Source organism: Gossypium arboreum, chromosome 7 (assembly GCF_025698485.1).
Source record: "Gossypium arboreum isolate Shixiya-1 chromosome 7, ASM2569848v2, whole genome shotgun sequence".
NCBI lineage: Eukaryota > Viridiplantae > Streptophyta > Magnoliopsida > Malvales > Malvaceae > Gossypium > Gossypium arboreum.
The window spans coordinates 55021951-55047780 of NC_069076.1; positions in this window are offsets into that span (position 1 = coordinate 55021951).

Consider the following 25830-nt stretch of genomic DNA (forward strand, 5'->3'; position numbering starts at 1 on the left):
TTTATATAAATGAGGAGTTAATGAAACATTTTTGAAGAAATCTTTCAAAAAATTATCAACAAATCCAAAAGGTTCCTTATTAGACCATGGGATTTGATTTGCCAAATACATCATTATTTTGTATTCTTATATGTATGGCGTAACTCGATTCGTGTTTTTAAAATTTATATTTCGTTATTTTTTTAATCAAAACTCTAAATGCAAATGAAATAGAAAAATAATATAAAAGGAAATAAATAAAATAGAAATATATTAATCATATAAAATAGATGAAAATATAAGATTATATAGAAAAAGAAAATATTAATCCACTAAATGTAAGAGGAAATAAAATGGTGTAAAATATATTTATAGAAAATGTTATTTTATATATATTGTTTTTTATATGAATGGCAGATTTAAAAGGAAAGTGTAATATTTTGGTTATATTTCAAATTTTCGTCCATTTCATTATTCTATTTTTATTATGTAATTGTTTGGGTTTTTTACTGTGATAATACAAAATTAATATTTAAATACGTAAATGGTATGTCAATACCATTATTTATTAAACTGTTATATTTTCAATAGTGTACACAAGTGAAGGGTATGAAGGAGGCGACATCACAATTTTTTTTTATTTAATCATGAAATCATAATTACCAAATGATATGTGTTAAATATATATATTTAAAAGGTGGAGAGAGTAAGAAAGACGACACTAATATTCGGGTTATGAAAGAACTAGTAAGAAAAGAGGTCATATACGTCACTTAAAAATAATAATAAATTTAAGGGGTATTTTATGGGGACTTATAATGCGACAAGTAGGGGTGGAAGATTGTCGGGTGGTGGCACCATTATTGTTCACTAACCGCCTGCGGCGGACAAGACCAATCGATCACGGGTTAGTGTTTTTGACCCTCAAGAATTGGCTTTTAGCTCCAATTTTGTTTCCTTTAAGCATATATATCTGTGTGGGGTTTGTGCTTGGAAAAAAAATTGTCCTTTTGTAGAGCGGGAAGAAAGAAAGAAGAAGCAGGTATTTTCTGTTTTATAGGTTATGAATTTTTTTTTTTTTGATTAATTTTACAAATGGTTCTTTGTGTTGATTTTTATTGAGATTTTTATTTTTATTTTATTTTGATTTATTTTACAAATGGGAAAAAAGAAAGAAAGGGTGTTTGAAAGAAACTCAGAAAGAATGTTTCTTGTAACACCTCTAACCCATATCCATCGCCGGAACAAGGATAAAGAGCATAACTGGAATTTACATATCAAATACTATTAATTCATGTAATTTACTATTCATATCTAAAACCAATCATATTTAAATCATATCATCCCTTAAATGGACCATCGATGCCCAATTTATACATTAGAAACAAATCAGGACTATATTGGAAACTCAGAATATTTTTCATAAAATTCCAAAATTTTTCCTAAATACAAGGGTCACACGCCCATGTAGGTAGGCAGTGTGCCTCACATGGCCAAATGACATGCTCGTGTCCTAGGCAGTGTGGGCATTCGATGTAAAGCACGCGGCCGTCCACCAACCCATGTTCATACCCGTGTAACTTTCTGACTTGGGTCACATGGCCAACCACACGCCCAACCAAGCCGTGTGGACAATTTAATTTTCGAAAATTAAGTGCAAGATTCACACGGCCAAGACACACGCCCGTGTGCTAGGTCGTGTGTCACACACAGTTGAGACACACGTCCGTGTCTCTGCCTGTGTGAGCAATTCGAAGCATTCTGTTTCTCAATTTTAAAGATGCAGGGGACACACTGTCAAACCACACGCCCGTGCGCATGGTCGTGTGTCACACACAGTTAAGACACATACCCGTGTGTCTACCCGTGTGGACAAAAATAGGCCATTTTCAAGGCCATTTTTCTCACCCAATTTGTCTTTAACCTACATCAATACTTGCATACATATAACAATTAATTCAAGACATTAAAACCAAGTCACATTAACATTATATATGATATATCATCACATGTATTCAAACTTTTCTTTTGTAAGACAAATATGTTTACTATAATTCAATCTAACCATACCAAGCATACATATATTAACCATATTATAACCTCATATATATATATTCACTAAACATACCATCACTAGCCATACCAATGGCTAGATTACAAACAACTATTTACATGCCAACATTGGCCAAGTTAGCTTATACATGTCATTATACCAAAATAAGTTTGCTATTTATACCAAAACAAGATGAAGGATAGTGTGATGATGCTTCGACCGATTCCAACCTTTATGAGCTTCCGAACACTATAAAACAGAGAAAATAAAACCGAGTAAGCATTTCAAATGCTTAGTAAGTTCGTATAATAGGAAATTAACTTACCAATTATTTTCATTTAAAACAAACATTCATAGTACATCCAAACCAATGAAATCAATAACCTAGTCACACATAAAATCTCATCAAGCATGTTAGTTAAGTAGATCATATAAGTATAAAGAAATATGGATGAGCTCATCGATGTCCCATTTCCATATACATGTATTTGTCCTTTCAAGTTTCCAAGGAAAATATAGTATCATATATATTTTTTTACATGTCAAGAAATTTCATTGTAATTCATTTTGAATTCATATTATCCCTTGCCAAGCTGTTACCCGTTAAATCATTTGAAAACTTGATAGGTACATGGGTAATACACACAAGGTGTACAATATAGTAAACCCATCAACTCATATCCAGAAGTGCTCATAAAGTACATAAACAGGAAGCTCATCTGGGCTAAAATAGGAAGCTCATAAGAGCAATATTCAAGAAGCTCGTCTAAGCCTTTAACAGGTAGCTCCGAAGAGCCATTAATTAAGGAGCTCCGAATAGCAATATATCGGGAAGTTCAAGCGAGCCATATCGGGAAACTCACAAAGAGCCAATAAATGGAAAGCTCACTAAGAGCCGTAATTGGGAAGCTCATAAGAGCTAAGGTGTGTCTACAACACATATAGGATCACAACCTATCGGGATTCTCTGAAGAGCTATAACAGGAAGCTCACAAAAACCATTAAACAGGAAGCTCATGAGAGCTAATATCGGGATGCTCTTTTGAGCTATGGTATGTTTGCAACATATGCAAGACCACAATCAATACGGGCACAGTGTCTAATCGAATTTCATGTATCCAAACAGGGTTTTATATTTATCGAGCATTATTGGATTTATGATTAATCTCATAAACATAACAATTACACAAATCAAATTCACATTTACAACATATAATTCAAACATATAAATGTACATAATTCAGTTATACAAACTTACCTCTATATTTGTTCGTATACAAGAATCTACTAATCCGATACTTTTTTGTTTTCCTCGATCCAATTTTGTATTTGGTCTTTCCGGATCTATATAAATAAATTTAATAATCAATTTATTACATTTCACATTCAAATCAACCTAATTCACATATTAGGCAAAAGTACTATTTTGCCCCTATACTTTTGATTAATTCTAATTTCGTCCCTAGGCTTGGAAATTGAAATTCATGCAATTTAATCCTTATTCCAAGCCTAATCAATTTGTATATATAACATTTGCAGCCCATGTATTTCACAAAAATAAAAACTTTTCCATGAATTTTACATCTTTACAATTTAGTCCTTAAATCACAATTTCATTAAAATATCCTTTACAAAAGTTGTTTATCTATCAACAACCTTTTATTTTCTACCACAAATTTCAAAAATTTTAGCATATTCATCTATGGAAAAATTTCAATACTTTGATATCTTTACAAATTGATTCCCAAAATAGATAGATTAACTTATTACGATCTCGAAAATGTAAAAATAACTAAAAACGGGACATGATTACTCACCCAATTTGGCCAAACAAGTTTTCTCTTTCTTCAAGCTCTCAAACTACGGTTTCCATGGCTTTTAACTGGGAAAGATAATATAAAATGATAATATTAAACATTTGTTTTATTTATCATCTTTTATTTATTTCAATTTCCAATTTAGTTCTTTTCTTTTTCTAATTTTCCATGGATGAATCATCAAAAATATCTACTAATGTGACGCCCCAAATTTCTGTAATTTTGGCTTTTGGGATTGTTGAGCTTGGAAATATCGGGACTTTTTGTTTTGAGTCATTTTGGCATAAAATATATATGGTTTAAGAGGTTGTGTGCTATGGGGTGTGTTTGGGAGGTCCCAAGTTCGAGCCTTAGCTAGGGCTAAGTTTTGTTTTTTATTTAATTAAGCCTGACTTTTGGTTGATGGGCTTATAAGAATGTATTGGTAAGAATTTAACAGAATGGGCCTGCTGGTCTAGTGGTTAAGTGGCAAGGGATTATGCCTGAGATCCCAAGTTCGAGTCGTGAGTGTGGCATTATTAGTTGGACTAAAACACTAAAGGGGGAGGTAGGGTTTATCAGGTGTTTGCCTAACCTGTTTTTGTTTTTCTTTTTGCTCTCTCTGTCGTTTTCTTCTTTTCCCAAACCCCTTGCTGCCAAAATTTTATTTCTTTTACCCCTTTCCTCTGTTTTTCTTTCTTTCGATTAGTTTTGGTGTGCTGCTAGTGGTTCCATCAGCACGGTAAGTATGGTTTTGTTAAATTGTGTGGTTTCTTTTGGAGATCATTTAAGAGAGGTTTAACTTACTGTTTAGGAGGCAATCTAGGTTCTGTGGATCACTAATTAGGGTTTTGAACAGTGGGTAATCGTCGTTATTCGTTAAAGGTAAGTAGATCTCTCGTTTTGGGATTTGTCTATTCTGAACTATTCGAATCAAGAGACTAAAAAATTTGGCTTATGATTAACAATAACAGGTTCTGGAGTGTTCGAGATTGTGTTAGGCTTCAATTGGAACCAGGTGTGTAGTTCGATTGCACAAAAAACAGGGTTCGAAGAAAGCCAAAATTGAAACTGTTGATACCACACGGGCGTGTAGACTGCCCGTGTGGAGGCCGTGTGGCAATACACGGCCATGTGGTTGACGAAGTAGGTCATGCGTATGCCGCACGGGGAAAACAGACACAGGCGTATGAGGTTGGAGAGGTCGTGTGCGAGGTACGGGCCTGACCAATTGGAGCATGTGGGCCACATGGGTGAACCACACGGGCATGTGGGATCTTGGGCCAGGTCGTGGAATCCACACGGGCAAGGTCAATCTGGGCTGTGTAAGCCACACGGGCGTGTGGGCCGACACGAGCAAGGCACACGGGCGTGTGAGCCCGATTTGTTTAAAATGTTCTGCAAGGTTGCTGTAACACCCTTAACCCATATCCAATTGACGAATTAAGGTTAAGAGGTATTACCGAACTAAACATTTAATTATCACATTCATATAGTCATTAAACACAATAAAAAATCAAGCTGAAAACTATACAAACATTCAAGATCATATGCCATATTCGTATGGCTAAATATTTACATTTACAAAATATCGTCAATAGTCTAACCTATACATGCCACATCAACTCCAAAATATAATAGTACCAAAATGATCGATAGTATGATGAACTGCTGACGATCCCCGAGTCGGTGGCCAAAATCAACAATCTATAAAATAGAGAAATAAAGAACAGAGTAAGCTTTCAAGGCTTAGTAAGTTTTAAGCAATTCAAACAATTAAAACTTGTCATTTATAACGAGCATTTAGTATCACAAAACGAATATTCTAATTACAAATCACTAGGCCAAATATACACAAGTACACCAATTAAAAAGCCTATTGGCCGAATATATATGTATATAAATATATAAATACATAGAGAAATTCCAGCACATACTTTACTTTACTTTATAGCTCATACAATTAATTTAAGTCACATACTTTCATGTAATGACATACATCGACCGAATAGGTCATGCTCTTATTCGTAGATATAATAATCATTCACACACATATATCATTCTTTGATACTAATAATTCACTTTAAAAAAAAATCAATTCACATACGAGTACCTAATACGTACCTGAATATCATAATGTATCATACATAATCAATAGTAGTTTACCTTGAACTTTCGAATTCATAATCTTACTCGAATTACTGGCATTAAGCCTGCTAGGTTGAAAACCCGAATCGAGTCACCAGCACAAAACTTGCGGGACTTTAAGTTCAGATATAATACCAGCACTAGGCCTGCGGGACTTTAACCCGAATATAATACCAGCACGAAGCCTGCGGGATTTAACCCAGATATAATTCCATCATATAGCCTGCGGGTCTTTAAGCCCGGATACACATCAAATATCATGCATATTTGATCATATATTAACACATCTCATTCAACATATCACATTAGTAGTCATTTGCTACATTCGGATATAAGATCCATATGAACACCATCATTTACATTTCGGTTCAAAAGTCATACATAAATATTACATATCCATTTCATCATTCAAGCTTAACCCATTGTGACCATTCGACTATAAGTCATATACATAAATTATTTATCACACAACTTAATTCAAGTAGAACCAAAAGGTCACAATTCATCTAATATATATACATATCAAAGCATCATCAATTATATACTAAAGGTGACTACTCAAAACTTACCTCGGATATACTTGAACGGTTGCGGAAAGGCTACTCAATTACTTTCTCTTTTCCCCTATCCAACTTTGATCCTCTTTGCTCTTGAGCTTAAATTCAAAAATTTTAAACTAGTCATTATTCGACTATTCAAGCATTACTTCAGGAATATAATATATATATTCGACTTTCACACATATAAATCATAGTAAGTTTATAAGAAAACATTAAGCAACTCATTAACAAATTTTTTTATCAATGTTTACCACAAAATCACAAATTCACAATAAGCTGTCTTCCTGAGCAACAATCACTAAATTATTTATAACTGGAGCTACGAAACTCCAAATCAATTGCCGTAAAATTTCCTTGAAAATAGACTCATATATATTTTATCCATAAAATTTTCAGAATTTTTAGTTTGGCAAATCAATACCAGAGTTTTCTTAAAATTTCCCCTCTATCACTGTTTGACTAATCTGACCACCCTTTACTACGAATCAAATTTCTAATTGTACAGAAGTCAAAATATGTTCTAGTTGATTTCATTTGAAACTAGACTCACTAAGCTTTAATTACATAATTTATTCAGCTTCTAACTCCACTCCCACAATTTATGGTGATTTTTCCAAATTCACATTACAGCTGCTGTCCCGAGCAGATTTACTACAATTTACTCTTTCACAATTCTTTGCATTCATATTATTTAAACATGTATATCACCAATCAATTTCATCACATATGTCTATAATTTCACTTAAGCATAATCTCAATACAACACATCTTGCTCAAATCATTATTCAAGTTCACATTCAGCATTTTCACAAATACACATGCTGATTTCATGCACTCATATCTAATGTTAATTAAGAAATGCCGAATGCACATACTTAACTAAAACTCAAAATTTAACTTTTTCACTTCAATAAACCACTACTTATTCATCAAGACATCAAATATAAAATGCATAATACTTAAACATTTATACCAAATTTGCTAGCACATAAGACCTTTGGTCGAATGTCATAAAACACAAGTCATCAATAATCTTATTATTTATCACCTTATATATTATTAGCAAAATGAATTAATTATACATATATACTACCAAAGCCGAACAAAATAAGTTTACCTATGCATAACATTACTCACATTCCAATACTCATATTATTCAAAATCATACTCTTAAAAATCATGCACAATGCCGAACCCTTAGATGATCAAACATCTAATTTATTCATTTCAAAACACCCAAACGGCATTTGTTCAAGTCATTAAGCAAATCCATGTTCGGCTATTATACATATGAGTATTAGAAATTTATAACCTTAACTAACTCAAACTTTTCTCTTCAACAATTCTTCATCAAAACATAAAGACAATAATCCAATCCCCTCCCTTATCAACCAAAACCGAATGCTCAAATCATCACCCAAATTTCAAAGTTTTGACATGGGCTAAGTATGAAACTAACTAATTAACTTAAAACAAGCTTAAAATTTCAAAAACTAACATAATTTACTAACCTTCCTCAAGCTTAAAATGACAGAAAGTCTTGCCCCATTTTCTTTCTTTCAATTCGGCCAGGAAGAACAAAGATGAAACTTTGTTTTCATCACCCCTTTTTCTCTTATTTTTTTTATTAATATTATAAAATATAAAGCCATTTAACTAATAAATAATACATATATTCTATATAAAACATCATCATGGCCGGCCACTATATAAAAAAATGAATATTTGACATACAAGTCCATTCTTTTTATAACATGCATTAATAGACTACTTTAAAATTAACCTATCACATTTCACAATTGTCTCACATAAGTCCTATTTAGTAAATTTCACAGACAAATGACAAAATTAAAGCATGAAACTTTCACACATGCATTTACACATACAATAAGCATAGAATATAACGGTTAATTATTTTTATGACTCGGTTTTGTGGTCCCAAAACCACTTTCTGACTAGGGTCAAATTAGGGCTGTCACAACTCTCCCTAACATAAGGAATTTTCGTCCCCAGTCTTACCAGTGAATAAGTTAGGATATCGATCTTTCATAAAGTCTTCAAGTTCCCAAGTAGCTTCTTCAGCCCCATGCTTAAGCCACAGTACCTTTGCTAATGAGATTTTCTTATTTCGTAGTTCTTTTACTTCACGAGCCAAAATACGAACCGGTTCTTCTTCGTAACTCAAATCAGATTGAATCTCAACTTCAGATGGATTAATTATATGCAATGGATCAGATCTATAACGTCGAAGCATCGAAACATGAAAAACGTTGTGCATCTTTTCAAGCTCAGGTGGTAAAATCAATCTGTATGCGACTGGCCCAACTCGTTCAGATATTTCATACGGCCCGATGAACCTCGGACTCAATTTGCCCTTACGGCCAAATCAGAGCACCTTTTTCCAAGGTGAAACTTTAAGAAACACTTTGTCTCCAACCTGATATTCAAAGTCTTTTCATTTTAAATCCGCATACGACTTCTGAAGATCTGAAGCTGCTTTTAGACTTTCACGGATCACTTTTACTTTCTGCTGTACATCTTTAATCAAATCAACCCCGAATATTTTACTTTCGCTAAGCTTGGTCCAAAACAACAGTGTACGGCATTTACGACCGTACAAAGCCTCGTAAGGTGCCATCTTAATGCTTGATTGAAAACTATTGTTGTAAGCGAATTCAATCAAAGGCAAATACCGTTCCCATGAACCACTAAACTCAAGGATGCAACATCTCAACATATCCTCGAGTATCTGAATTATCCACTCGGATTGACCATCGTTCTGGGGATGAAAAGCGGTGCTAAAATACAACTTAGTACCCAATGCGTCTTGCAATTTCTTCCAAAATCGCGATGTGAATCTTGGGTTTCTCTCTGACACAATTGAAACGAGTACCCCGTGTAATCTGACAATCTGAGAAACATACAACTCGGCTAGCTTATCAAGTGAGAAATCCATATGTACAGGAATGAAATGAGCTGATTTAGTCAATCTATCTACAATAACCCATATCGCATCTTTCTTGCTTGGTGACAAAGGTAAGCCAGACACAAAATCCATCGTGACTCGCTCCCACTTCCACTCGGGTATCATGATCGGCTGAAGTAAACCCGAAGGCACTTGATGTTCCGCTTTCACTTGTTGACATATCAAACATTTCGAGACAGAGTCAGAAATGCCTTGTTTCATACCATGCCACCAATACTAACGTTTCAGATCATTGTACATTTTTGTACTACCCGGGTGAATTGACATTCGGCTACTATGAGCCTCGCTCAAAATCATCGAAATAAGTTCTGAATTTGAAACTCTGAATCCACATTCGAAACACATTCAGCTTGTTTAGCAACCAATTCATCATCGACTTTCTGAGTTTTACATATTTGATGAATCAATAACGGTTTGGCTTTTAATTCTGCTACTAACACATTATCGGATGAAATGGACAAGTGTACATCCATCGCTTGCAAAGCAAATAGTGACTTGCGACTTAAAGCATCGGCAACCACGTTAGCCTTTCCCGGGTGATAGTCAATGGCAAGCTCGTAATCTTTCAACAATTCAAGCCAACGTCTTTGTCTTAGATTCAAATCTCTTTGAGTCATCAAATATTTGAGGCTTTTGTGATCCGAATATATATAACACCTCTCTCCAAATAAGTAGTGTCGCCATATTTTCAAAGCAAATACGATAGCAGCTAATTCGAGATCATGGGTCGGATAGTTTTTCTCATGTGGCTTTAATTGCCTCGAATCATAAGCTACAACTCGACCTTCTTGCATCAATACACAACCCAACCCATGTAAGGACGCATCACTATAAATGACAAACTCTTTACCGGATTCAGGTTGCACTAACACTGGAGCTTCAGTCAAATAGGTTTTCAGTTGGTCGAAACTTTTCTGGAACTTTTCTGACCATTCGAACTTAACATCTTTTTGAAGTAGCTTCGTTATTGGTGTGGCTATCATCTAGAAACCCTTTACAAACCGTCTGTAGTAACACAGCAAGTCCCAAAAAGCTCCGAACTTCAGTAACATTTCTAGGAGGCTTCCAATCAAGTATGGCTGATATTTTACTCGGTTCAACACGAATAACCGATGCGTATACCACATGCCCCAAAAAGCTAACTTCTCTCAACCAGAACTCACATTTACTGAACTTAGCATATAACTGCTTATCACGTAAAATCTGCAAAACTAATCTCAGGTGCTCGGCATGTTCGGTTTCATCTCGTGAATAGATCAAAATGTCGTCTATAAACACAATTACAAACCTGCCTAAATACTATTTGAAGATCCGATTCATCAAGTCCATAAATATCGCAAGGGCATTAGTGAGCCCAAACGGCATCACTAAGAACTCGTAGTGACCGTATCTCATTCTGAAAGTAGTTTTAGGCACATTTGAGTCTCGAACTCGCAAATGATAATAACCCTGTGACAGCCCTAAAGTGACCCTAGTCGGAAAGCGGTTTCGGGACCGCTAAACCGAGTCACCAAATTATTTGAATATAATGATTATTGTCTAAAATATGTGAATATGAATGTGTGAAAGTTTTAAGCTTCGATTTAGTCAATTGCATGTGAATTTAGCTAATAGGACTTATGTGTGACACTTTTGAAATGTGATAGGTCGATCTATAAGGATCTATTAGTGCATGAGATCAAAAAGGTGGACTTGCATGTCAATTTTCCCCTTAATTAGTAAGTGGCCGGCCATGACAAGGAGGGTGGACAAAATGTTATGGGTAAAACATGTCATAAACATGTTATGTTAGTGATTTATGTTAGGAAAAATAAAATAAGGAGTATGGGCAATAAAATAATAATGGGAAGGTAAATGATGATGAAAAAAAAAAGAAAGAAAAAAAGCTCTCATGTTGTTCTTGGCCGAATAGAAGAAAGAAAAAGAAGGAAAAAGAGCTTTGAGGAAATCGGCTATGGTGGTTTGCTAGACAAAGGTATGTTGGATGTTGTTTCATGAGATTAATGCATGTTTTTAGTTGTTAGTTTGAGTTCTACCTAGCCCATGGGTTAAATCTTTGCTATGAGATGGAGATGATATTCGGCCATGGGTGTTGTCTTCTTGGTTGGTGTTTGATGTTGTGGTGATGAGGCATGAAGATGAGTTAAGTTTCAGCTAAGGTGGATTTGTGTTGATGTCATTTGCATGCTAAGTGTGAAGCTTTGTAATGATACATGTGATGGTGTTTGATGACTCTTGGATTTTCTTTCTGGCATTTTTGAGTTAGACATTAAGTTCTTTGTGTAACCCATGACCAAAATTGAAATGGTATGGTGTCTTGATGCATTCGGCCATGGTAGGAAGTAGATGAGAAATGGTAGTAAGGTGAAGTGCAAAATGTTAGTATTTGATTACTAGTGTATATATGTGTATTAGCCGAGTTTTGAACTTGAAACAAAATGATATATAGTCAATACAAGTAACCATACTTGTAGGAAGTATTAAGCATATAATCGGCCTCAATATAGATATGCATATTCGGCCACATGAGGTAGATTGGTGTTGTATGTATTCGGTTAGAGGCGAGCATAATGATGAATCTATCTTGACTTAGATACTCGGCTCAAGGAGAATTTTGTTAAAGTGCTCAGATAATTGATATTAGGTTAATGATGTGTGTATTCGGTAATAAACTTGCACATGAGGAAATGTTAGATTAATTGTATTAAATTGCTCAATGTGATTAAAAATGCGTATGACCATTTTGTATTTGAGCTAAAGGTGGCCATATGACCTATCAAACTCCTTGTCATATTCGGCCATAAGCTAGCATAATGAGACTTTAATAAGTTAAATTTGTTTGAATTAGCTCAAGAGCTTAGAGGACCAAAGTTGGACAAGGGAAAGGAAAAAGTGATCGAATAGCCGTCGAAATCGTTCGACAACATCCGAGGTAAGTTTTCGAGTAATGAAACTTAGATTATGATTCGATTAGATTATGTTATAAGCAAATCAAAATCATGCCCTTTGTACGTAGCTTTTGAGTGAAAATGATAATGCTTGATAAGTGACTTGTGTTTGAAGTCTAGTTACAAAAGTGAAATATTGATGTGTCATGATTTATTGATATGTGCATGGATATTCGGATTGATAATCGGGCTAAGCCGAAGGCATTTGTGCGAGTTACTATATCTGGGCTAAGTCAAGGCATTTGTGCGAGTTACTATAAGGGCCAAGTCCGAAGGCAATTGTGCGAGTTACTATAACCGGGCTAAGTCCCGAAGGCAATTGTCGAGTTACTATAACCGGCTAAGTCCGAAGGCATTTGAGCGAAGCTATATCCGCTAAACCCAAGGTACTTGGTTTGGGAATGAGCGATCTTCTGTAATAATTTCAATTAATATTTCGTAAAATCCCAATGATAAGGTACGTTTTGTATATGCATTGGAGTAGTGATTTCGTTTAAATATTATCCATTTCGATCGATTAGTGAGCTTTAGCCTTTGGTAAGTTGATCCCTTATGTATGAATATAAGGGTTGGAAATGTAAGTAGGACTGATTTTTGAGAATATGTGTATATGAAGTTATCCGTTTAGTTATATGAATGCTATACTTGATTGTGCCTAATTTTATTGCTCAAAACTTACTAAGCATTAAATGCTTACTCCGTTCTTTGAATCTCTGTTTTATAGATTTTGGTTCGTCACTATCGGACTCGGGATTGTCGAAGTCAAGTCGTCCACACTATCAAATCCCTTTGGTACACTTTTGGTTGAACTCGAAATGGCATGTATAGGACTACCCTTTTGTTGTTGGTCATGTACCCTTTGGTTTTGTATAAATTTGGATAGCCATGCGAAAATGGCTTATATATATTTTGAGCATAATGTTATAATCATTTTGTATGTATATGGTTATTGAGAGGTGTGGATATGCTTGGCAATGATTGGCCATTGGAATGGTTAATCATGATCATACTTTGTGCTATATATGCTAAGGGGTTGGTTGAATCATGGAAACTATGTAATAGGTAAAGTCTACCTTAAAGCGATCTTTGACAGCGATAGTGGTGTGAATTTGAAAAATCACTAAAAATAGTAGGAATGAAATTAAATAGTGAATAAATTATGTAATCGAACCTTGATGAATCTACTTTCATATGGAAGAAACGAAATAGTCATATGAGTAGTATTTTAAGAGATATTTAAGTTTTCGTGGGACAGGGCCAGAGCGATTTCTGGATCCCCTGATCTGACTTTGGAAATTCATTATAAATTAACTAGAGATAATTATAAGTCATTCAATATATTTATAGATTCCTTTTTGAGTCTTGTTTTATTAGAAACAAACGGCATAAGTATTGAAGCCCTGTACAGGGAGATATATAAGTCGTAATGCATGAAGGTCAGAGCAGTCAAACCCTGAAATAGGGGAGACTTTAACTAATAAAATGTACTAATTGGCCCAACCAAAAATTCTAGAAAAATATTTGTAGATGGATATATGAGTCTAGTTTCAGGGAAAATTTACGAAACTGATTTTCTAGTTTTGGAACTCAAGATATGATTTTTAAGGTGACAGTGACGCAATTAGCCAGCTAGTCTGGAAATTTTTAAAATGGACTGTAAAAATAAGTGAATTAAGTCTGTTAACCCCTCGTGTCCGACTCCGGCAACGGTCTCGGGTACGGGGTGTTACAATTTTATTGGTATCAGAGCTACGGTTTAGTCGATTCTAGGACTACCGTAATACGTTTGGATCTAGCTATACATGCCATTTTGTGATTATTTGATAGTGTGGTGATTTCTGACATTTGCAAATGTGTTTATTTATAGTAATGGATCCGATCCCGACCGAAGCGGTAGTGATGATCTTGAGAGTGTAGCGCTGCTCTCGCATAAGGGACGGCCGGTGGACTCTCAACCTATTGCTAGCAATCCGAATGATGAGGCTAGGCAAGCTTTTTATAGCGTGATGAATGATTGGTTTAACCAATACATTCGAACTAATACGGTTGTTCCACAACCTCCATTCCCGACTAATACCACCCCAGACCTACAATACCTTGACAACCGACCAAATAAGGTCAAATAAGCCCCAGTTGATGAATCGAAAACACGGGCTCTTGAATTTAAAGCTACGGACAGCGATGATGCCGAGCAAGCTGAATTTTGGTTGGACAACACTATTCGGGTACTCGATGAGCTATCTTGCACACCCGATGAGTGCCTAAAGTGTACTATCTCCTTGCTACATGATTCTGCCTACTATTGGTGGAATATGTTGACTTCTGTTGTGCCCAAAGATCAAGTAACTTGGGAGTTTTTCCAAACTGAGTTTCGAAAAAAGTATATCAGTCAGAGATTCATGGATAAAAAACGGAAGGAATTTCTTGAACTTAAACAAGGTTCCATGTCGGTTACCGACTATGAACGAAAGTTTGTAAGGCTTAGCCGGTATGCTCGAGAATGCATTTCCTCAGAAGCCGTAATGTGTAAACGTTTGAGGATGGTGAATGATGAAATAAAGTCGTATGTTGGCATTTTGGAAATCCGAGAATTTGTGGTACTTGTCGAGCGAGCTTGCAAAGCCGAGGAGCTCGAGATGGAGAAAAGAAAAGGCGATATGGGAGCAAAGGAGTTTCAGAAGAGGTCTTGGGAGGCCCTTTCAACGATCATCGAAGAAATTTAGAGATGATTTGGGCGATCTAGAGACACTTCGGGTTTTTCTAGACGAGACCGTGATCGACCCCGTGAGTGCACGAGTCACTTGATCGCCGATGTTGGAAATGATCGTCGAGACGAGCGAGTGTCGAGATTGTGGTAAATGGCATTCGGGAGTTGTAGATTCCATGACCGCTCTGTTACAAGTATGTTAACCCTCGTGTCCGACTCAAACAGCGGTCTCGAGTATGTGGTGTTACAAACCCGATCTCAAATCTATCTTTGAAAAGATCGAGCTCCTTTCGGTGATCAAACAAATCATCAATCTGTGAGAACGGATATTTGTTCTTTATTGTCACTTTATTTAATTGGCGATAGTTGATTCACATTCTCATAGTTCATCTTTCTTTTCACAAACAATCTTGGTGCACCCTAAGGTGAGAAACTTCGGTCGGCGAAACCTCTATCCGTCAACTCTTGCAACTAAGCTTTCAATTCCTTCAATTCGTTGGTGCCATACGACACGGAGCTATCGAAATTGGTGTAGTCCTGTACAAGTTCAATGCCAAACTCTACCTCTCGAATAGGTGGTAATCCCGGTAACTCCTCAGGAAAAACATCCGAATATTCACAAACCAAAGTGGCATCGATTCAAGTTTCTTTTCGACTCTTTACTATCAAGTACGACGCAAGATATGCTTCACACCGTTTTTACATATTTACGAGCCAACATCGAGGATATTCTCGCTGGTAACTCGTTCAAATCAGTAGACTCAACTCGGATTATCTCATCATTTGCACATCTCAAATCAATAGTTTTTCTTTTGCAATTCACAACTGCATCATGTATGGTCAACCAATCCATACTGAGAATAACATCAAATTCATCAAACGGTAAAAGCATCAAATCGGCTGGAAAACAGGAACCTCAGATTATCTGGGGGCATTTCCTGCATACTTTGTCGACTAGAAAATATCGACCCAAGGGATTCGACACTCAAATCACGAACTTAGTAGACTCAACAGGTAGAGTCTTACTGGATGCTAAAGTTTCACATACATATGAATGAGTAGAACCAGGGTCAATCAATGCAATCACATCAGTATCAAAGAGAGTGAAAGTACCGGTAATAACATCAGGCGAAGAAGCATCCTCATGTGCGAGTATAGCGTAAGCTCTAGCAGGGTTATGAGCCTCGGATCTGGTCGTAGCATCTTTAGATCCTCTCTGACCGCCGCTAGCATTTCTCGTATTTCTAGGTGGTCTACCTCGTGCTGTAGTAGTACTCAGTTTCCCACTTGAATTCACATTCTGCTCAGACAATCTCAGGCAGTCCTTGATAAAGTGGTCAGCTGATCCACACTTATAATAGGAGCGGTCATGAAATCTACAACTCCCGGAATGCCATTTTCCACAAAACTTGCACTCGGTCCTATCCCGACGATCATTTCCAACACTGGCAATGAAGTGGCTCACGTACTCACAGGTGGTCTATCACAGTCTCGTCTGGAGAAGCCCGAAGTGTTCTTAGATCGGCCCGAATTATCTCGGAATTTCTTCGGTGACTGCTAAAAGGGCTTTCCCGAAGATCTTTTACGGAACTCTCTAGCTCCATCTTCAGCTTTTCTTTTCTCTTTACTGAGCTCTTCGACTTTACAAGCTCGCTCGACAAGTACTACAAACTCTCTGATTTCAAGAATGCCAACAAACAGTTTTATATCTTCGTTCAATCCATCTTCAAAACGTTTACACATAATAGCTTCTGAAAAAACACATTCTCAGGCATACCGGCTAAGTCTCACAAATTTTCGTTCATAATCAGTAACTGACATGGAACCCTGTTTAAGTTCAAGAAATTCCTTCCGTTTCTGATCGATGAATCTCTGGCTGATATACTTTTTCGAAACTCGGTTTGGAAGAACTCCCAAGTCACTCGCTCTGGGGGCTGTGAAACCAATGTATTCCACCAATAGTAGGCAGAATCACGTAGCAAAGATATAGCACATTTTATAGCCAATTTTAGGCATTCATCGGGTGTGCAAGACAGTTCATCAAATACTCAGATAGTATTGTCCAACCAAAATTCAGCTTGCTCAGCATCATCACTGTCTGTAGCTTTAAATTTAGTAGCCCCATGCTTTCGAATTCTGTCAATCGGGGGCTTATTCAACCTCATCTGATCAATTACCGGAGGTATCGTAGGTGCAGGGGGTGTATTATTCGGAAGTGGGGGTTGTGGAGCAGCCGTATTAGTTCGAATGTATTGGTTGAACCAATCATTCATCACATTATAAAAGGCTTGTCTAGCCTCGTCATTTTGATTGCTCGCAATAAGTTGAGAGTCCACCGGTGCTGTCCCATGCGCGGGAGGAGGTGCTACACTCTCGATATCATCAGCTACCGCTCGATCGGGATCAGGATCCATTACTATACGAAAACACATTTTTAACTGTCAGAAATCCTCACACTATCGTATTATCACATAATGGCATGTATGGCTAGACTCATATACGCTACGTTAGTCCTAGAATCGACTAAACCGTAGCTCTGATACCAATAAAATGTAACACCCCTAACCCATATCCAATTGACGGATTAAGGTTAAGAGGTATTACCGAACTAAACATTTAATTATCACATTCATATAGTCATTAAACACAATAAAAAATCAAGCTGAAAACTATACAAACATTCAAGATCATATGCCATATTCGTATGGCTAAATATTTACACTTACAAAATATCGTTCTCAATAGTCTAACCTATACATGCCACATCAACTCCAAAATATAATAGTACCAAAATGATCGATAGTGTGATGAACTGCTGACGATCCCCGAGTCGGTGGCCAAAATCAACAATCTATAAAACAGAGAAATAAAGAACAGAGTAAGCTTTCAAGGCTTAGTAAGTTTTAAGCAATTCAAACAATTAAAACTTGTCATTTATAACGAGCATTTAGTATCACAAAACAAATATTCTAATTACAAATCACTAGGCCAAATATACACAAGTACACCAATTAAAAAGCCTATTGGCCGAACATATATGTATATAAATATATAAATACACAGAGAAATTCCAGCACATACTTTACTTTACTTTATAGCTCATACAATTAATTTAAGTCACATACTTTCATGTAATGACATACATCGACCGAATAGGTCATGCTCTTATTCGTATATATAATAATCATTCACACACATATATCATTCTTTGATACTAATAATTCACTTTAAAAAAAAAATCAATTCACATACGAGTACCTAATACGTACCTGAATATCATAATGTATCATACATAGTCAATAGTAGTTTACCTCGAACTTTCGAATTCATAATCTTAATCAATAGTAGTTTACCTCGAACCTTCGAATTCATAATCTTACTCGAATCACTGGCGTTAAGCCTACTAGGTTTAAAACCCGAATCTAGTCACCAGCACAAAACCTACGGGACTTTAAGTTCAGATATAATACCAGCACTAGGCCTGTGGGACTTTAACCTGGATATATTACCAGCACGAAGCCTGCAGCATTTAACCCAGATATAATTCCAGCATATAGCCTGCGGGTCTTTAAGCCCGGATACACATCAAAAATCATGCATATTTAATCATATATTAACACATCTCATTCAACATATCACATTAGTAGTCATTTGCTACATTCGGATATAAGCTCCATATGAACACCATCATTTAAATTTCGGTTCAAAAGTCATACATAAATATTACATATCCATTTCATCACTCAAGCTTAACCCATTGTGACCATTCGACTATAAGTCATATACATAAATTATTTATCACACAACTTAATTCAAGTAGAACCAAAAGGTTACAATTCATCTAATATATATACATATCAAAGCATCATCAATTATATACTAAAGGTGACTATTCAAAACTTACCTCGGATATACTTGAACGGTTGCGGAAAGGCTACTCAATTACTTTCTCTTTTCCCCTATCCAACTTTGATCCTCTTTGCTCTTGAGCTTAAATTCAAAAATTTTAAACTAGTCATTATTCGACTATTCAAGCATTACTTCAGGAATATAATATATATATTTGACTTTCACACATATAGATCATAGTAAGTTTATAAGAAAACATTAAGCAACTCATTAACAAATTTTTTTTATCAATGTTTACCACAAAATCACAAATTCACAATAAGCTGTCTTCCTGAGCAACAATCACTAAATTATTTATAACTAGAGCTATGAAACTCCAAATCAATTTCCGTAAAATTTCCCTAAAAATAGACTCATATATATTTTATCCATAAAATTTTCAGAATTTTTAGTTTGGCCAATCTATACCAGATTTTCTTAAAATTTCCCCTCTATCACTGTTTGACTAATCTGACCACCCTTTACTACGAATCAAATTTCTAATTGTACAGAAGTCAAAATATGTTCTTGTTGATTTCATTTGAAACTAGAATTATTAAGCTTTAATTACATAATTTACTCAGCTTCTAACTCCACTCCCACAATTTATGGTGATTTTTCCAAATTTATGTTACATTTCTTTGTCCGAGCAGATTTACTACAATTTACTCTTTCACAACTCTTTGCATTCATATTATTTAAACATGTATATCACCAATCAATTTCATCACATATATCTATAATTTCACTTAAACATAATCTCAATACAACAAATCATGCTCAAATAATTATTCAAGTTCACATTCAGCATTTTCACAAATACACATGCTGATTTCATGCACTCATATCTAATGTTAATTAAGAAATGCCGAATGCACATACTTAACTAAAACTCAAAATTTAACTTTTTCACTTCAATAAACCACTACTTATTCATCAAGACATCAAATATAAAATGCATAATACTTAAACATTTATACCGAATTTGCTAGCACATAAGACCTTTGGCCGAATGTCATAAAACACAAGTCGTCAATAATCTTATTATTTATCACCTTATATATTATTAGCAAAATGGATTAATTATACATATATACTACCAAAGCCGAACATAATAATTTTTTCTATGCATAACATTACTCACATTCCAATACTCACATTATTCAAAATCATACTCTTAAAAATCATGCACAATGCCGAACCCTTAGATGATCAAACATCTAATTTATTCATTTCAAAACACCCAAACGGCATATGTTCAAGTCATTAAGCAAATCCATGTTCGGCTATTATACATATGAGTATTAGCAATTTATAACCTTAACTAACTCAAACTTTTATCTTCAACAATTCTTCATCAAAACATAAAGAGAATAATCCAATCCCCTCCCTTATCAACCAAAACCGAATGCTCAAATCATCACCCAAATTTCAAAGTTTTGACATGGGCTAAGTATGAAATTAACTAATTAACTTAAAAAAAGCTTAAAATTTCAAAAGCTAACATAATTTACTAACCTTCCTCAAGCATAAAATGACCGAAAGTCTTGCCCCATTTTCTTTCTTTCAATTCGGCCAGGAAGAACAAAGATGAAACTTTGTTTTCATCACCCCTTTTTCTCTTTTTTTTTTATTAATATTATAAAATATAAAGCCATTTAACTAATAAATAATACATATATTCTATATAAAACATCATCATGGCCGGCCACTACATAAAAAAATGAATATTTGACATGCAAGTCCATCCTTTTTATAACATGCATTAATAGACTACTTTAAAATTAACCTATCACATTTCACAATTGTCTCATATAAGTCCTATTTAGTAAATTTCACATACAAATGGCAAAATTAAAGCATGAAACTTTCACACATGTATTTACACATACAATAAGCATAGGATATAACGGTTAATTATTTTTATGCCTCAGTTTTGTGGTCCCGAAACTACTTTCCGACTAGGGTCAAATTAGGGCTGTCACAGTTGCATGGGTCGCCCAAGTCGACTGTGACCTGATTGTAGGGTTGGTAAGCGTTACTTAGGCCCCTATGCTCTGATTTGATAGTAAGATGTATGTAAAAGCATGATAATTAAAGCATGTGTATCTGTTCTAATTTGATGATGATGTTATGATTTAATATCTGCACATGAGCATGCCTTATTATTTATGTTTCTTTGCATTGGGTTGGGCATGTTGTTGAAGAGAAGGAAGATTGAAAGGCTATTAGCCTGTTATCTGGCAGCTATGCTACATATATCTGATATGTGTCGTATACTGTACCATTTGGTGTGTAGGGTTGGATGGATTGATTTTATCCCCATACTTAGTGTGTAGGGCTAGGTGGGTCGATTTTATCCCTACATGGTGTGTTGGGTTGGATGGAGATGGTGTGCAGGGTTGGTGGGCATTACTGTTCTGATTGATATACATGTATATTTGTATGGGCTAAGGCCCGAATGTATCTGATACTATTCTGAGTGGGCTAAGGACTACACTATTCCTGTTAAATGCTCATGCTCGATTATGCCTGTTTGACTGCTATTCATTTACATGTATGCTTTACTGTAGGGATGCACACACTGAGTTTGTGAAAACTCACCCCTTATTTTGTTTGTTTGTCAGGTAATCTCAAGCAGTATGTGGATTAGTGCAGCAGAAGGACTGGACGGTGACCACTGCTACATACATTTTGGTTTTAAAGGTTTTTAATGTTTTATTTATTTTAATTGCTATAGTTTGGAGTAATTATGTAATTTCTGGTCTCAAACTGTTTGGTTTAAGTTTAGAATTTTGAAATACTGTTTATGGATTTTGGAACTACAACTTTATTTGTTCTTAAGCTTCCGTGAACTAAGAAATGTTTTCAAGATAATTAATTAATATATGTTTTCTGAGTTAAGTGAAAGGTGGTAACTGAAATGGTTTTTGGGTAGACACGGTTTTAAATACATTCTCATATGACTTTGCCAGATTCGGCCATAATGTCTAGCCCGGGTTTGGGATGTTACATGTACTGGTATCAGAGTCAGGTTTCAAAACTCGGCTATGGATTTGGGTTTCAAAAAAATAAATTTGGTTTTTGTAAAATGATTTGAAATAATTTTGGTGACAAGTATGTGGTACACCAAGCCTTCAAAGATCGATCCTGTAAGTTCTCTCGAAATTACGACACGTATTATCCGACAAAGATGTTCATCACGAAATATTGGCTGAACACATCGAAATCTTGTGTGTGTTATGAGACTACTGTGGATAGTACTTTACTAAAACACTATAGGTAGTGTGGACTGAAACTGTAGTGAGACTACTTCTTGCGATAACTGACTCTAAAACTCTATTACTATATTGCATAAGATATTTTCTAATAATTATCGAAACTATAAACTGATGTACATAAAAATTCTAAATACAGATTAATTCGATAGTTATGATGAGCACACGTGGTACTCGTGGACGAGGTATTAGAGGTCGAGGTAAAGGCCTAGAGGGATTTGAGCTGAGTCCTTCGCATCTGATATGATCCCTAATCTGGACACTAGCGAGACACCAGTGTCACCTGTTATTGAGACTGGTGCTGAGTCTTATGACCGTGCAGCTGGGGACGATGCACTGTCCCAGGCCATGCTGTGAATTTTGGAGAGGGCCGCTGGTGCCAATACTAAATCTAGAGGCTGTGGGTCGGTTATCAAACGACTCAGGTCGAATGGGGCTGAGATATTTAGGGGCATTGCTGGAGTTGCTCCGATTATGGCTGAGTACTAGATGGAGGCCACAGAGCACATAATGAATGATTTGGATTTCATTGATGAGCAAAAGCTCAAGGGGGCAGTGTCTCTGCTTCGTGATGAGGCATACTAGTGGTGGTTGACTGTTAAGGAGGGCACTCAGCCCGACCGGTTGTCATGGGATTTATTTAAGGCCACCTATCAGAGTAGGTATGTGGGAGCTAGCTACACTGACATTAGGCGACTTGAGTTCTTGAATCTCACTCAGGGGGACCATTCGGTGGCCGAGTATGAGGTCAAATTTTTGAGACTGAAAACCCTGTTTGAACCTTAGGAATAGTTTGGGATACAATATGACAAGTCACTAGGAACTATGTGAATATGAGCTCATGGATATGTGTATATGTGATATGTGAATCCGGATGCTGGCCTGGTACGTCTTACTAGTGGCTGGGTAGCCTGACATGTGTTGCGGGTACCTGTCAGCTTGTATGAGCAGCCCGAGTAGTTACGTCCTGACTGTCAGCTTGTGTGAGTAGGCCCGTGATTAGCTCATGAGTGAGCAATATGTGATTGTGATATGAGGTAGAATGTGGCCACCTTTGATGCACTATGTGCAAATCTTCCGTGTATCCAACAATATTCCGAGTGTTCAACGGGTAAACTTGTGAGTTGATCGACAAGTAAATCAATGAAGAGAGAATATGACAGTGTAATTTGAGTTGGTATAGGTATTTCTGATAAACTCATATGAATGAGCTCGATATGTGATGAATGTTTGGTAAGATTGAAAATGTGTAAGTTACGTTTACAAATTTGAGATATATTTATGAATTCATGATAACACTTAAGTAAATCTATGTTATGCCATCTATGATCATGTTGCTATTTATTTTCATGTGAACTTACGAAGCTTTATGCTTACTCCCCTCTCTTTCTTATTTTCTTATAGTATCGCCAAGATAGCTCGAGGATCAAGGGACATCGGAGGCTCGATCACACTATCAATTGGACATTGGGGTATAGTTAGTCTTAATATTTTGAGCATGGCATGTATAATTATTATATGTCATATTGGTCTAGTCAAATGTGTTGGCTTACGAAAATATTTGATTTATTTTGTATATGGCCAAGTGATATGGTCCATATTGATCATTTGGATTGTAACCCTAATTATTTATACATACATGCATTGTTTCATGTTTGATGTGTTTGTTTGTGGATGAGATGTACGATGAAGGGCACATGTGCTAAGGGAATGAATCATGGTTAATAAGTATGCCAAATCTATGGTATGATTAGGTAATTTAAGTATGCCAAATCTATGGTATGATTAGGTAATTTAAAACTAGGGTTAGCTTAATGAATGAATATGAAATTGGCGTGGAATGTCATATGAAAGTATGAAGTTTCGGATAAGTGTCATGTTGTTATTACAAAGGCAAGGAATAATCATGTTTATGAGTTTTCAAGTGACCAAGTTTACTAGGTTGCATAATATCTTAGATGAATAAGCAAATGAGCATTTAAGAGTGATAAATGGCTTGGAAATTAGCCTAAAATTTGTCTACAGGTAGACACACGCCCATGTGTCTAGGCTGTGTGTGACACACGGTCTGTCCCATGGGCATGTGGTTAGACCCTGTGTCCCCTGTACCCTAATTAATGCAAACAGAATGCCCAGTAGTAAACACACGGGCAGAGACACGACCGTGTGTCTCAGCCGTGTGGTAGGCACGGCCTTAGAACATGGGCGTGTGCCCAGGTCATATGAAGTCTGCATTTAATTTCGAGAATTTAATTCGCCACACAGCCTAATCACACGGGCATGTGACTTGGCCGTGTGACCCTAATTGTATGGTGATGTCAGAGTCAGAGAGTTACACGGGCTGAGGACACAAGCGTGTGTAACCAGACAGCCTACCCACACGGGCGTGTGACTTCCCAAAGTAGGAAATTTTTCTAAGTTATCCTAAAATTTTTCTAAAGTCCTCGGTTTAGTCCCGAACCATCTTCGATGTATGTTTTGGGCCTCGTAAGCCTTTATAAGGGACAATTTGCATGAAATTGAAAAGTTTTAAACTTGAACGAAATGTTATGGCCCGGTTATGCGTAAATGCTTATGTTTTAGTTTGGTAGTAGCTCAAACCCTATCCCGGTGTTGGATACAGGTAAGGGGTGTTACACTTTTTCTAGAGGGGAAATCGGTAAGGGAAGAAAAGAAGTGAAAGACAACACAAAGGGAAAAAGAGAGAAAATGTGTGAGTGAGGGATAGGGGTGTTCAGTTGATTAATCGACCTGAAATACTATTAACTGAATTAACCGACCCTTTAAAACTCTTAACCGTTAACCGAAGAGAAATTTTTTCAAAAAACTTAACCGAACTGAAATTTTTCGGTTAATTCGGCCAGTTAACCGAATTTATCGAAAATTAGAAGTTTTTTTTGGGGTAAAAGAAGTATAAAAATTAACTGAATTAACCGAATTAAAGTATTAAATTGCTACATAATTAAAAACACTACATAAGTCCTAAAATTAATACATAATTGAAATGTAAGTCTTTAATATTCTCCATTTGTATCCATTTTTTCTCTCCAAAAGAACTCCATCTGCATTATACCTACAAAAAATATGTGCAAAAAATGAGCATATGATAGAAATATATGCATTTTAAAAATCAAATAATATAAACAAATGAATAGATTGCAAGTTAACAAGAATAAGATAGTAAGCATACCCTTTAACTCATGAAAGCTCATGAATTTAGGGTAGGCTCTGATGCATTCCAAGAAAAGTCTAAACATTGAATCGATATGGTAAAAAAATTGAAACTATTAAAATAAAACAATAAATTTACCATTTTCAATCTTGTCAAGCTATTGGATTTGTTATTCGATCTTTTTGATGTCTTCTTGCGATGATGATTTTCGAATCCAATCTTTAGTACACACAAGAGCTTGTAAAATTTTAGGAGTTAAAGAACTCCTATATTGATCAAGTACACGTCCCCCGGTGCTAAATGCAGACTCTAAAG